The following is a 16,459-nucleotide window of genomic DNA, read 5'->3' as shown; positions in this document are numbered from 1 at the left end:
CACCAGGTCCATTCTATTTATCAGGACCTAAAATTTATGTAAGAGCACCACTATTTTTTTGCAAATTGCAGTATACAGTATATCTTAGGAGTGATCAACTGATGACACCATATTTTGCTTACAGTGCCTTGAAAATGTATTCATACCATTTGATATTTTCTAAATTTTATCATGTTACAACCAAAAAGGTAAGTGGATCTCTACAGCTCCTCCAGAGTTAGATTTTATGTGAAGTGGAAGGAAATGATAAATGGTTTTCAATTTTTTTTACAAATAAATACATCTGAAAAGTGTGGTGTGCATCTGTATTGAGCCCCCTTTAATCTGATTTCCATAACAAAAATCCAGTAGAACCAATTGCCTTCAGAAGTCACTTAATTAGTAAATAGAGTCCACCTGTGTGCAATTTAATCTCAGTATAAATGCAGCTGTTCTCAGAGGTTTTTTAGATAACTTTAGTGAACAGCCAGCATCATGAAGGCCAAGGAAGGCCAAGGAACACACCAGACAGGTCAGGATAAAGCTGTGGAGAAGTCTAAAGCAGGTTTAGGTTATAAAAAAATATCCCAAGCTTTGAGCATATCACAGAGCACTGTTCAATCCATCATCTGAAAATGGAAAGAGTATGGCACAGCTGCAAACGTACCAAGACATGGCCGTCCACCTAAACTGACAGACCGAGCAAGGAGAGCATTAATCAGAGAAGCAGCCAAGAGGCCCATGGTAATTCTGGAGGAGCTGCAAAGATCCACAGCTCAGGTGGAAGAATCTGTCCGCAAGACAACTATTAGTCATGCACTCCACAAATCTGGCCTTAATGGAAGAGTGGAAAGAAGAAAGTAATTGTTGAAAGAAAGCCATACAAAGTCCTGTTTGCAGTTTGCAAGAAGCCATGTGGGGGACACAGAAAACATGTGGAAGAAGATGCTCTGGTCAGATGAGATCAAAATGTAACTTTTTATCCTAAAAGCAAAACACTATGTGTGGCAGAAACGAACACTGTACATCACCCTGGGCACACCATCCCCACCGTGAAACATGGTGATGGCAGCATCATGTTGTGGAAATGCTTTTCTTCAGCAGGTACAAAGAAGCTGTCAGAGTTGATAGGAAGATGGATGGGGCCAAATACAGGGCAATCTTAGAAGAAAACCTGTAGTCTGTAAAAGACTTGAGACTGGGGTGGAGGTTCACCTTCCAGCAGGACAACGACCCTAAACATACAGCCAGAGCTACAATGAAATGGTTTAGATCAAAGCATATTTATATGTTAGAATGGTCCAGTCAAAGTCCAGACCTAAATCCAATTGAGAATCCATGGCAAGACTTGAAAATTGCTGTTCACAGATGCTCTCCATCAAATCTGACAGAACTTGTGCTATTTTGCAAAGAAGAGTGGGCAAAAATTTCACTCTAGATGTGCAATGCTGGTAGAGACATACCCAAATAGACGTGCAGCTGTAATTGCAGTGAAAGGTGGTTCTACAAAGTATTGATTCAGGAAGGCTGAATACAAATGTTGAAAACCAATGATCATTTTCCTTCCACTTTACAATTATGTGCCATTTTGTGTTGGTCTATCACATAAAATCCCAATAAAATACACTTACATTTTTGGTTGTAACATGACAAAATGTGGAAAATTTCAAGGGGTATGAATACTGAACACTGTATGTAGAAACATTTGTTATTGATGTTAAGGTGCTATTAAACCCAAACCCAAAAACGTAATTTAATATTGCAGCTTACCAATTCTTAGATGTGGTGGCAGCATTGGTTACCTCTTTTTTTTAACATTTTTCATTTATTTTTACCTCTTAATCTAGCCAGTAAGTCTGGTCAGTAAGTCCTTTAACAGAACATGTTGGGGTATCCCATTTTTCAACATAACATAACACAATAACATCTTAACAGGACCTTACAGTTAGCTTCTACATCTAAGATGTGTTTATAGATTTTTAGATTTTAAGAAATAATAGCTACCACCAACATGTGGTGGACATGGTTTCAACTCGCACAAAACTGTCATGACTATGTGGTGATGACACAGTCAACGTTACCCTGAACAAATATTTTCCAACTTACAGGACCACAATCTATGTGCCAGCAGACTGGGAGTTTAGGTTTAGTTAACTACACAGTTAACCTGATACCCATCTTACATCTGCCATCAGGTGTTTTAGTGGAAACACCAACTGTTCACACTATCTGCAATAACAACTATGATTTTTCATAAATGCCTGTATTAAACCCTGTCACGATAGACAGAAATATTTCAGAGAGAGTTTTACCAAGTAGTAAACATGGATTTTTTATGTTCTGGCTTAGTGCATTATAGATAATGTTAATGATTTTACAATATTGTTTAATATGAAAAAAAAGGTAAAACAATGCAAACAATGCAAACAAAATATTCACAGAAAAAAGGTATTGCAAAAAGAGACAATATTATAGCATAAAACGAAAGAATAAATGTACTTTTTTTATTATCTTTATTTATTTCATTTCAATTTTTTTTATTACAGGCAGGAAAAGAGAAACAGCTATATCTTAAATATATTAAATAACCAATAGGAGTGGGAGGATTTTTCTCTCCCCTACCCCTCCCACAACAGCTTAAAACCAGCCATCCTTTTTATTTACTTTGCGTAGTTCCTTTTTTCCCACTTTCCCCCCTCTACCCCCCCTATCCCTCCTGGCCCTCCCATCCACTCCCTGATATGAGTGGATGGGAGGGAGGGGAGCCCACCCTCCCCTCTTCCTCCCCTAGAGTCTATGAACCTCGCTATATTTCCTTGTTAACTTAAATTTCTTCCATGCCTCCCACTTCCTCTCGAACTCCATACCTACATCCTCCTCGTCTACTCTAAGTTCTTCCATTCTGAATATTTCATCTATTTTCTCTAGCCACTCCCTTAATTTAGGGGCTTCTACTTCCTTCCATTTTTTTGTGATCAGGCTCTTTGCCGCATTTATCAGGTGGATTGTGGAGGGAGTTTCTACATTCTTTTAATGGTAAGTCTATACAATGGAAAAGACAGGACCAGGGATTTTCAGGTATTTGAATTCTATTTATCATCTTTATATATCCTAATATTTCCCTCCAATAATTTTTAATCTTTGGGCAATTCCACCATATATTTGCCATGTTCCCTAGTTGTCCACAGCCCCTCCAGCATTCCCCGGATTGCTCTGTTTGATATTTTACCAATGTATCCGGTGTCCTGTACCACCTAACTAAACATGTGTAGTTTGTTTCTATCATCTTCATATTTATTGAAGATCCATGCACCAGCTTTAATATTTTCTCAATATTCTACTTCTCCCCTCGTGGACCTATTTCTTTTTCCCATTTTTTTATTTATGTCGGCACCTCCAGCTCTCCATTCCATATTAAGATCTTATATATCTACGAGATTCCTGCCCGGGCTGTTTTTCCCTTACATATCAGTAGTGATGGCCGAACGGTTCGCCCGGCGGTCGTTTCGCGGCGAATTTCCGACTTTCGCCGTCCGCGGGTTCGAACGCCTTTTTCCGTCGTTCGCCCCGGCGGACTTACGTGTTTAATGTATACAAGAACTTTAACCTTTCGTGACACGTTTATCATGTGTTACAGGACAACCAATTGAGACATGACAGCTCATGGACACTTGGACATTCCCCCTAACCTATAAATACACCCGATCCGGTGGCCATTTTACATTCTTTCTTCTGTCACTGTAGGGAAAGGATCCTGTGTGGAGTAGGGACAGAGAAAACGCTAGCTATTTGGTACACAAAAGTTCTTTTCAGGACTGGTATAGGTGTTAGGTCAGCAGCCTGAGTTTCTTTTGTCAGTTTAGATAAAGGGACAGAGCGCTGTATGCTGCTATTTTAGGGACAGCTCAGCCAGATTAGTCTTTCTTCATCATCATCATCATCATCATCATTAGCTGTTACTATCAGGTCCACAAAAGAGCTGTTCCAGCTAATCGTTCCAGCCTACTCTTTTTTGCCAATTTGTATAGGGACAGGCAGGAAGCAGTGTGTCAGGCAGTGAGGATAATTTTAAAGACTTGCTGTTACTATTAGTTCCACAAAGGTTCTTTTCAGGACTGGTATCAGTGGTACGGTAATAGGCTTGTACACGTATAATATTCTTTCTTCCAAATATAGAAAGAATATTATACTTGACTGCTGCCCTTCTGCTGCAGTCTGCTAATCATTCACAACTCACTTGTTCCACAAAGCTCTTTATCAGGACTGGTAACTTGGTCTGTCTAGGGTGCTACGGTACATAGGCTTGGGTGCGGTACAGTCTGCTGTTCTGTAAGGACCGCTATCGGTCCACAATACATAGGGTTGCCGTGCACTACTGCTGACCGCTGCCCTATACTGCAGCAGTCCTTCATTGGTATAGGGACTGACGTACAGTCTGCTAATCACTAACACACAACCTGCTTGGTCCACAAAAGTTCTTATAAGGACTGGTAACTTGGTATAGGGTGCTACGGTACATAGGCTTGAGTGCGGTACAGTCTGCTGTTCTGTAAGGACCGCTATCGGTCCACAATACATAGGGTTGCCGTGCACTACTGCTGACCGCTGCCCTATACTGCAGCAGTCCTTCATTGGTATAGGGACTGACGTACAGTCTGCTAATCACTAACACACAACCTGCTTGTTCCACAAAAGTTCTTATAAGGACTGGTAACTTGGTATAGGGTGCTACGGTACATAGGCTTGAGTGCGGTACAGTCTGCTGTTCTGTAAGGACCGCTATCGGTCCACAATAGATAGGGTTGACGTGCACCACTGCTGACCGCTGCCCTATACTGCAGCAGTCCTTCAGCGGTATAGGGACTGACGTACAGTCTGCTAAACACTAATACACAACCTGCTTGGTCCACAAAAGTTCTTATAAGGACTGGTAACTTGGTATAGGGTGCTACGGTACATAGGCTTGAGTGCGGTACAGTCTGCTGTTCTGTAAGGACCGCTATCGGTCCACAATAGATAGGGTTGACGTGCACCACTGCTGACCGCTGCCCTATACTGCAGCAGTCCTTCAGCGGTATAGGGACTGACGTACAGTCTGCTAAACACTAATACACAACCTGCTTGGTCCACAAAAGTTCTTATAAGGACTGGTAACTTGGTATAGGGTGCTACGGTACATAGGCTTGAGTGCGGTACAGTCTGCTGTTCTGTAAGGACCGCTATCGGTCCACAATAGATAGGGTTGACGTGCACCACTGCTGACCGCTGCCCTATACTGCAGCAGTCCTTCAGCGGTATAGGGACTGACGCACAGTCTGCTAAACACTAACACACAACCTGCTTGGTCCACAAAAGTTTTTATAAGGACTGGTAACTTGGTATAGGGTGCTACGGTACATAGGCCTGAGTGCGTTACAGTCTGCTGTTCTGTAAGGACCGCTATCGGTCCACAATACATAGGGTTGCCGTGCACTACTGCTGACCGCTGCCCTATACTGCAGCAGTCCTTCATTGGTATAGGGACTGACGTACAGTCTGCTAATCACTAACACACAACCTGCTTGGTCCACAAAAGTTCTTATAAGGACTGGTAACTTGGTATAGGGTGCTACGGTACATAGGCCTGAGTGCGTTACAGTCTGCTGTTCTGTAAGGACCGCTATCGGTCCACAATACATAGGGTTGACGTGCACCACTGCTGACCGCTGCCCTATACTGCAGCAGTCCTTCAGCGGTATAGGGACTGACGTACAGTCTGCTAAACACTAATACACAACCTGCTTGGTCCACAAAAGTTCTTATAAGGACTGGTAACTTGGTATAGGGTGCTACGGTACATAGGCTTGAGTGCGGTACAGTCTGCTGTTCTGTAAGGACCGCTATCGGTCCACAATACATAGGGTTGCCGTGCACTACTGCTGACCGCTGCCCTATACTGCAGCAGTCCTTCATTGGTATAGGGACTGACGTACAGTCTGCTAATCACTAACACACAACCTGCTTGTTCCACAAAAGTTCTTATAAGGACTGGTAACTTGGTATAGGGTGCTACGGTACATAGGCTTGAGTGCGGTACAGTCTGCTGTTCTGTAAGGACCGCTATCGGTCCACAATAGATAGGGTTGACGTGCACCACTGCTGACCGCTGCCCTATACTGCAGCAGTCCTTCAGCGGTATAGGGACTGACGTACAGTCTGCTAAACACTAATACACAACCTGCTTGGTCCACAAAAGTTCTTATAAGGACTGGTAACTTGGTATAGGGTGCTACGGTACATAGGCTTGAGTGCGGTACAGTCTGCTGTTCTGTAAGGACCGCTATCGGTCCACAATAGATAGGGTTGACGTGCACCACTGCTGACCGCTGCCCTATACTGCAGCAGTCCTTCAGCGGTATAGGGACTGACGTACAGTCTGCTAAACACTAATACACAACCTGCTTGGTCCACAAAAGTTCTTATAAGGACTGGTAACTTGGTATAGGGTGCTACGGTACATAGGCTTGAGTGCGGTACAGTCTGCTGTTCTGTAAGGACCGCTATCGGTCCACAATAGATAGGGTTGACGTGCACCACTGCTGACCGCTCACCTATACTGCAGCAGTCCTTCAGCGGTATAGGGACTAAGAGTTTTGTCACAGGGTCATTTAAAAAATGACATGCAGAGGAAGAGGCAGGCCCTTCCGCAGGGGTGGTAGGGGTAGGGCAGGAGCAACAGGCTTGAGCCAAAGTGGGAAGTTGCAGAAGGTGCGTTCAATTACTTTAAAGGATGCACCAGACTTGGTTGAGTGGCTCGCTCAGCCTTACTCTTCTGCACCCTCCTCATCCTCTCGATCTGCACCCTCTTCTTCACTCTCTGCTATGTGCACCCCCAAAGACACTACCACCAACAACACGACCACCACCACCACCACCACATACCTTCCGCTTGAGTCACTGGAATTATTTTCCGATCCATATCAAGAGGACATTTCTGATGCGCAGCCACTCTTGGTATTGGATCAGGAAGAGGAGGTAGCAACAAGCGCTACTCAGCAGTCTGACGCCAGTACCCAGATCAGCCCAAGGAGGAGGTTGGTCCCCGGTGTTGCTGCCTACTCTACTTATAGCGGTGGGGAAGGTGACGTTGATGATGACGTGTCTAGTGATGTCACGTGGGTGCCCACAAGAGAGGAAGAGGAGGGGAGTTCAGAGGGAGATATGGACCAGCAGATAGGGAGGAGAAGCAGCAATGACTTACATTGCACAGCAGGGACAAAGCAGACTGCAAATGTATCAGGAGCGAGTCATCGACCATGTACGGTCACATCTGGCGCTCCCAGGACACCGGCACATGGCTCCGCAGTGTGGGCTTTTTTTAACGTGTCCGCTGCTGACAATAGCGTTGCCATCTGCAATCTTTGCAGTCAACGCGTTAGTCGCGGTAAGCCCAATACTCACCTAGGGACGACCGCCTTAAGAAGGCACATGAGCAGCCATCACCGAGCCCAGTGGGAGCAACGGAACACACAAAGCCACACTGCAGGCTCTCACCGTCCAGCCTCGTCTTCTACTTCTCCTTCTCCTCTCTCCTCACAATTGTCCTCCACTCCACCTTCCATCACGCCAAGCTCACATTTTTCTGCAAAAAGGCAGGCTTCCGTGGGCCTAATGTTTGAGCGTAAAAAAATGATGACGCCGGATAACCCTCTTGCCCAACGGTTGGCGGCTGGCTTGTCAGAACTCATAGCCCGCCAACTACTGCCATATAAACTGGTGGACTCGGAGGCCTTTCGCAAATTTGTGGCCATTGGAACACCACAATGGAAGGTCCCAGGAAGGAAGTATTTCTCAGAGAAGGGCATCCCAGAGCTATATGGCCATGTTCAGCGGCAAGTGAATGTATCTCTGGCACACAGTGTCGGTGCCAAGATACATCTGACCACAGACACGTGGTCTAGCAAACACGGGCAGGGAAGGTATATCAGTTTTACTGCCCACTGGGTGAACCTTCTGACGGCCGTCAAGCATGTAACCCGTGGCACCCGTGTAGATTTGGTTTTACCGCCACGGATTGCATGCAGGCCTGACTCTTCTTCTCCTCCTCCTACTCCATCCTCCTCCCTCTCCTCCTCAGCTGCCTCCTCCTTTTCCGCTGCTAGCGTCTCTTCCACTGCACCGCCCAAGCTCCCCAGAACCTATTCCACATGCCAGGTGAGACGTTGCCATGCCGTGCTGCGTCTGTTGTGCCTGGAAGCAAAGAGCCACACTGGCCCGGCACTCCTTTCAGCTTTGCGTTCACAGGCAGATGAGTGGCTAACACCGCTCAATTTGACAGTTGGTAAAGTGGTGTGTGACAACGGTGCCAATCTGCTTAGCGCATTGAAACAGGGCAAAATCACGCACGTGCCGTGCATGGCACACGTCTTAAACTTGGTCGTGCAGCGATTCCTTGTCAAATACCCTGGGGTCCAGGACATCTTGCGGCAGGCAAGGAAAATCTCGGCCCATTTCAGAAGATCTTACACGGCCATGGCTCGCCTTGCTGACATTCAGCGGCGACACCATCTGCCGGTCAGACGTCTTATTTGCGATTGCCCGACGCGATGGAACTCAACCTTCTATATGCTTGATAGGCTGCTCCAGCAGAAACGTGCAGTTAACGTCTACCTGTATGAACTCTGCGAAAGAAACGGTTCTGGGGAGCTGGGTTTTTTTTCACCGCGCCAGTGGCTGCTCATGCGCGACACATGCAGACTTCTGCGGCCATTTGAGGAGATCACCAAACTGGTCAGTCGCAGCCATGGCGCCATCAGTGACATGGTACCTTATGCCTTCTTTCTGGAGCGTGCATTGCGTCGTGTCATTGATCAGGCTGTGGAGGAGCAGGAGCGGGAAGATGAGGAAGTCGCAATGCTGGATGAATTCCCAGGGGGGGCTACTCTATCTGAGACAAGTCAACAACAGGAGTCTGATGAGGAGTCAGAGGAGGATGGTGCCGGGGCGGATGAGCAGGAGCAAGAAGAGCATGCTTTAAACCTTTCTGGGATCCCTGTTGTGCGAGGATGGGGAGAGGAGAATGAAGAGGACGACATTATCCTGGATGATGAGCAGGAGCCAGGCCACCACACCGCTTCCACTTTAGTGCAAATGGGGGCCTTCATGCTCCAGTGTTTTAATAGGGACCCCCGTATAAAAAGCATGAGGGTCAAGGACCAGTACTGGGTGGCAACGTACTTAGACCCCCGGTACAAACACAAAATGGCGGAAATGTTACCGCCGTCGCAGAGGGCTGTCAGAATGCAGCACTTCCAGGCCTTGCTTCGAGAAATGCTGCATTCTGCTTTTGCGTGCGCTGGCAGAGGAGCAATTCCCACTCCCAGAGAAGGATTTGCGGGTACCAATCCAACAGCGCCTGCAAGAAGAGGCCGGTTTGAAGATGTGTTGGTGACTTCGGATATGAGGTCATTCTTTCAGCCGACCCATCGACAGGTGTCATCCGGATCCAGCATCAGGGAACGCCTAGACCGTCAGGTGTCCGACTACATTGGGTTAACGGCCGATGTGGACGCTCTGAGGAGTGATGAACCCCTAGACTACTGGGTGGGCAGGCTTGACCTCTGGCCAGAGCTTGCCCAATTTGCAATCGAACTGTTGGCTTGCCCCTCATCCAGTGTCCTGTCCGAAAGGACGTTCAGCGCAGCAGGGGGGATTGTGACCGATAAGCGTACTCGCCTAGCTCACCACAGTGTTAACTACCTCACATTTCTAAAAATGAATGAGGCATGGATCTCGGAGGAATTCAACACATGTGATCAGTAGACCATGTATATGTCTATAAACAATTTTTGGAATCAAGCACACAGACCTTCTTAATTCATTTGGCTCACTTCCCTGACCCAAAAAAGCACACCGTACTATATGCCCCTACCCTCCTCTTTGAAGAGGTTGAGCGGTGTCATATTTCTACTGGGGCTGCTTATTATGAGGGGTTCCCACCATCCCTGTGCTGTGCTGACTTCCTCCTGGGTGTTCTTATTATGAGGGGCTCCCACCATCCCTGTGCTGTGCTGACTTCCTCCTGGGGGTTCTTATTATGAGGGGATCACACCATCCCTGTGCTGTGCTGACTTCCTCCTGGGGCTGCTTACGGTGCTGCTGTCAGCGCTGTATGTCACGGAGCTGCTGTCAGCGCTGTATGTCACGGAGCTGCTGTCAGCGCTGTATGTCACGGGGCTGTTGTCAGCGCTGTATGTCACGGAGCTGCTGTCAGCGCTGTATGTCACGGAGCTGCTGTCAGCGCTGTATGTCACGGAGCTGCTGTCAGCGCTGTATGTCACGGAGCTGCTGTCAGCGCTGTATGTCACGGAGCTGCTGTCAGCGCTGTATGTCACGGAGCTGCTGTCAGCGCTGTATGTCACGGAGCTGCTGTCAGCGCTGTATGTCACGGAGCTGCTGTCAGCGCTGTATGTCACGGAGCTGCTGTCAGCGCTGTATGTCACGGAGCTGCTGTCAGCGCTGTATGTCACGGAGCTGCTGTCAGCGCTGTATGTCACGGTGCTGCTGTCAGCGCTGTATGTCACGGAGCTGCTGTCAGCGCTGTATGTCACGGAGCTGCTGTCAGCGCTGTATGTCACGGTGCTGCTGTCAGCGCTGTATGTCACGGAGCTGCTGTCAGCGCTGTATGTCACGGAGCTGCTGTCAGCGCTGTATGTCACGGAGCTGCTGTCAGCGCTGTATGTCACGGAGCTGCTGTCAGCGCTGTATGTCACGGAGCTGCTGTCAGCGCTGTATGTCACGGAGCTGCTGTCAGCGCTGTATGTCACGGAGCTGCTGTCAGCGCTGTATGTCACGGTGCTGCTGTCAGCGCTGTATGTCACGGAGCTGCTGTCAGCGCTGTATGTCACGGAGCTGCTGTCAGTGCTGTATGTCACGGAGCTGCTGTCAGCGCTGTATGTCACGGAGCTGCTGTCAGCGCTGTATGTCACGGTGCTGCTGTCAGCGCTGTATGTCACGGAGCTGCTGTCAGCGCTGTATGTCACGGAGCTGCTGTCAGTGCTGTATGTCACGGAGCTGCTGTCAGCGCTGTATGTCACGGAGCTGCTGTCAGCGCTGTATGTCACGGAGCTGCTGTCAGCGCTGTATGTCACGGTGCTGCTGTCAGCGCTGTATGTCACGGAGCTGCTGTCAGCGCTGTATGTCACGGAGCTGCTGTCAGCGCTGTATGTCACGGAGATGCTGTCAGCGCTGTATGTCACGGAGCTGCTGTCAGCGCTGTATGTCACGGAGCTGCTGTCAGCGCTGTATGTCACGGTGCTGATGTCAGTGCTCTGTATTACGGTGCTGCTGTCAGTGCTCTGTATCTCCTGCACCCTCTTGTTTGCCTACCCTGGTCCCTGACCTTCCCTCTCCTCCATTGCCTTCATTAGCTCCATAGTCCTGAATTGTCAGAACAATTTCCCAAATAAAAAAAAAATGCTTGTAGTTATCGATCCCAAATTCACCTCATACATGTATTATGCTATTGTCCAGGTGGTGGGACTACGTGCTACCCCCTAATAATTACCCCGTGGCCGCAAATTCGACCTAAAGGTTTGCGAAATTCGCCTCCCATTGAAGTCAATGGAGCCCGCGGCGAACGGTCGTTTTCGCGAACGTTTGTGTCCGTTCGCGTTTCGCGTTCGCGAAACGTCCCGTCGGAAGTTCGTCCATCACTACATATCAGCTCAAAGGCTGTCAATTTTTTTCCATCTCTCAGTGGTCGGGGTAACGCTGAGACGAAATATCTGAGCTGGAGGTACCGCCATTCATTTAAATCAAGCAAATCTTTTTCTTTCTTTAATGTTTCTAATGTGTTTATTTCCCCCCTTCTAATATATGTCTCAGTTGAATATTTTCTTTTTTTTATCCAGTTCCCTCCCCAAGTGGTTTTACCCAGTGGAAAGAGGTTGTCCATTCTACTACCCCTGTTAATACTACCGCTTCATAATATTTTTTAAAGTCTGGTACTCCCTGGTCTTTTTGCAATTGCAAGATCTTTAACGATATTCTGGCTTTCTTATTTTGACAAACGAATTTTGTAATTAAAGTTTTAATGATTTTAAAGTACGCTGGAGGGATATAAATCGGGAGCATCTGGAATTTGTATAATATTTTTGGCTGTATAATCATTTTTAAGGCATTTATCCTTCCCATCCAGGACAAATGTTTTATTGTAATTCTCCTTATTTCTTCTTTTAATTCATTCAAAAAAGGTATATAATTAGCCCGATAGATTTTGTCGATTGACGATGTTAATTTTATCCCTAGATACTTCATTTTTGTCTTCCATAAGAAGGGAAACTCCTTCTGGATACTCTGCTCTTCTTTTTGAGGTAATATTAACATTTAACACTTCTAATTTCCCTGGATTAATTTTGAAATTCCATAAGTCCCCATACCTCCTAATTATCTTTAACCAATTTGGCATGGAGATTCAGGGGTTGGAGACGTAAAACAGTAGATCATCCGCATCATATGCAGCTAACTTATGTATCCCCTCCCCAACTCCTACCCCCCCCCCTATATTGGGGTTTCCCCTTACCGTCTCCAGGAGTGGTTCCAGTGCCAACACAAATAATAATGGTGATAGCAGACACCCTTGCTTGGTTCCGTTATACATCCTAAAGGGGGGGTAATATTCCATTGACTCCCCAATTTGCAGCTTATGATTATAGTATGAATTTATTCACTGAATAGGAAATTATGAACAGAAATCAAGGAACACAGCCCAGAAGGAAAAATAGATGAACTGGGGTATTTTTTTCACAGTTGATCTATATTTTGTAAATACCTTGACAATTGTCCATAATCACTGGTTTAGTGAATAAACCTCAATTGTAACAATCTAAAGCAGTGGTCTCCAAACTTTGGCCCTTTGCTTGCCTTTATCTGGCCCATGGGGCACTTCTCCTCCCCACTGATACAAGACTATTCTGCCAACTGACAACAATGGGACACCATTTCTCCCACTGGCACCAGCAATGGGGCACTATTACCCCTAATACCAAATGTAGCAATGTTTACTCTCACTGATGCCACAAAATATTCCAATCCCACTGGCCACAGTTTAGCCCACTAAAGTCTGAAAGACAATAAACTGGCCCTTTGTTTAGAACGTTTCGAGACCCCTGGTCTACAGGCTAGACATCTAAAAAATTTCAAATGTTGCAGTGAAAATACCTGCACTGCATCTGCATAAATTTAAATACAGATTGGAACAAGTTGGAAGTGAAAATAGGGGTAAAGGGTGGAAACGCCTCATTGGCTTTCAAACCAATCAGGGAGCTTGGGGTATGGTCACATGAGCTCCTGCCAGGTGTTCTGATTGGTTGTTAGCCAGTATTATTCTCCCTTGTGGCATTCTGCTGGTCAGATAGGTGATCTTTACAATTTTGCCACTAGCACATAATGTCTTTCTCACTTCTCTCATAAGCAGAGTTGCTCAGTGGCAGATTTTTCCCATCTCAATGCCGGCCCACAAAACAATGAGCTGGCACACCCGATGCGCACTCCTATGATTCTCATACATGTCTGTGGGAATGCAGAACCATCTTGAAGCAGGTAATCTGCAGATCCAATGCACCTGTTAATAAATTCTGAATGATCACAGAAGCATCTCAAACTGATGGCAATCCAATACCACTGAAACAAGCCCAAAGCCCTTCAACACAGGTTCTTACTTTGTCTCAGGCTAGTTCTCAGGGGTAAGAATTGTTATGGTTACTAAAAGCCAATTAACTTGAACTTTTACTCACAAACATGGGACCAATCTCCTATCATGTCAGGGGAAGGATTTTAGGATTATTGATGTGATCTTCCTACTGACTGTGATCCATATTTTGATTTGTATCTTTTGAAACTAAATAAACATTATTGGAAGAAAATCATTTTAAAGTTTTAAATAGTACATACTAACAAATATTTTCTTTGTTTTCAGCATCAGCAATGAGCCTGTCAAGGCCGATAAGCCAGACATTACACCAAAGCCAAGGACCACCTAGCCACAAGAGCAGCATAGTAAAAAGCTGGTCTCCCATTCTTTCAAAGCTATGGGAATGTACCCATAATTGGGCCAAACTGTACGATTTTTTGTGGCTCTTTACTTTTCTGAAGTCAGCCTGCATTATGCAGGAAATATTATATGGCATTATGCAGGAAACATTATATGAAGACAAGAGGGGTTATTTACGAACAGCAAATCCACTTTGCACTGCAAGTGCACTTGAAAGTGCACTTGGAAGTGCAGTCGCTCTAAATCTAAGGGGTAGATCTGAAATGAGTGGAAGCTCTGCTGATTTTATCATCATTCGCTGCAGTTGGGCTGCTATAGAGTACCTCTATCCAACTCAAAATTCCAGGGCCAAAACCCATTCCCTCCAGAGTACCCATCATGAATCCCCAGTCTACTTGGCTGAAAGCTTTTTCAGCATCAATCGATAAGAGTAGACTGGGGATTCCACTCTCCCGCATTTTCTGGAGCACTAACAATGTTCTTACTCCATTATCTTTTCCTTCCCTTCCTGCTACAAATCCCACCTGATCTGGATGGACTAGCCTCGCCATTAGCTTTTTTATCCTGGAAGCCAACACTTTAGCAAACAGCTTGGTATCTGTGTTCAATAATGAAATCGGTCTATAGTTAGAGCAGATTGACCTCTCTTTCCCTTCTTTCAACACAGTGGTAATTGTAGTTATCGAGGCTTCTTTGCTCAGTCCGTATCTACTTCCCAGACCATTAAAATATGCACAGAGTTTTGGGGCTAATATTTCTCAAAATTTTTAAAATATTCCATAGTAAAGCCATCAGGCCCAGGGCTTTTCCCTCCCACGGACTCTTTTATTACCTGATCTATTTTTTGTACTGTTATTGGATTTTCCAACTTCTGAGCTAGCTCCTCTGATAATCTAGAGACATTTGCTTAGCATATATATTCTTATATCTCCATATCCTTGGTATTATATACCGGCTCTCCTTTCTTATTTAATATTTTCCCAATGTAGTTTATAGATCTTTTTTTCTTAGTATCCTCGATAAGCACTTACTATTTTTATTCCCCCATAGATATATCTCTTTCACTATCCTATTATATGTTGTCCTCATTTCTTGCTCCATTAATTCCTTTAACTCCTCTCTTCTAATTATTAATTTATGCTGAAGATCGAGATCCTGTTCCCTTTTCTTACTTTTCTCTTTTTTATGGGATTGTTCTAATCTATAGATTTTCTCACTTAGTGCTCTTCTCTTATTATTTCTTTCTCTTTACCCCCAATGAGATAAATATTCCTCTAATATAGGCCTTATGGGCCTCCCAGATGGTATTCTCTGCGGTCTCGCCAGTTTCATTGATAGAAAAGAAGAGCTCTAACTCCTTTCTTATTATTTCCTCACCCCCCTCATCTAACAGTTCCTTATTGAGTTTCCAGGAAAATAGTGGTTTCTGCAGGCCGGGAATTCTAACCTTCATAATCATTGGAGCATGATCTGATACTGATCTAATTTATATATTTGTAGATATCACACAATCTAATCAAATCACATCAAACAATAATCAATCCTTGTGTTTGTCCCATGCACAGGGGAAAAGAACGTAAAATCCTGTATCTTCGGGTGTTGTGTTCTCCACACATGTTGTGTTCTCCACACGTCAAACTGCTGGTAGCTGATGCTTTATTGCTCTCAGCTGTATGTTCCCTATCCCCTGTGCATGGGACATACTGTCCAATTCCAGATTCATGCAAAAGTTCAGGTCACCGGCAATAATCATCATCCCACTCTTAAATTCCCATAATTTTTTCAAGAGTTTCCTTCAGAAAAATAGTTGGACCTCTATTAGGACTGTATATATTAACTAGAGTATACTTTACTCCCCATAACTTCCCCTTTAGAAATAGGAACCTTCCCTCGGGGTCCCATAGCCTATCCTCCAGGGTAAAGCACACCTCCCTTCCTATACCTATAGCCACCCCTTTGAATTGCTTGACATTGAATCACATTAATACCACACAGGGTATCTCGGGGAATATAATCTAAACTTACTTTCATGCAATATATGGGTTTCCTGTAAGAAAACAATCCCTGCATCACACTGCTCAATTTCTTTCAATACTTTATGCCGTTTTGCTGAAATATTTAGGCCCCTGACGTTATACGTCAAGAAGTTAACTGTAGACATATTTTATAGAGAATACCTTCTGTTTCCTTGTACGTTTGATCAGTCCCAGATTGGGGGTCCATATTCTCAAGGTTCTAGACTGTAGGTTCTTTCCCCCCCATCCCCCCTCCACTCCCTCCCCTCCCCCTTGGCCATACCCCAGCCTCTGTTCCACCAACCAGGATACATCCCCATCCTAGCCGCGTACATCACCCCCTGGGGTGAAAATTTGATCGCGGCCCCACCCCGTGTCCCACCCCCCCAAAAAAAGGGGGGAGGCAGAAGCGGGCGTCCAAAAAAGGTCCATT

Source organism: Lithobates pipiens, unplaced genomic scaffold, assembly GCF_037356315.1.
Source record: "Lithobates pipiens isolate NorthernLeopardFrog02 unplaced genomic scaffold, aLitPip1_a1.2 Scaffold_8, whole genome shotgun sequence".
NCBI classification, from domain to species: Eukaryota; Metazoa; Chordata; class Amphibia; order Anura; family Ranidae; genus Lithobates; species Lithobates pipiens.
Note: the sequence above shows the minus strand (reverse complement) of the source record.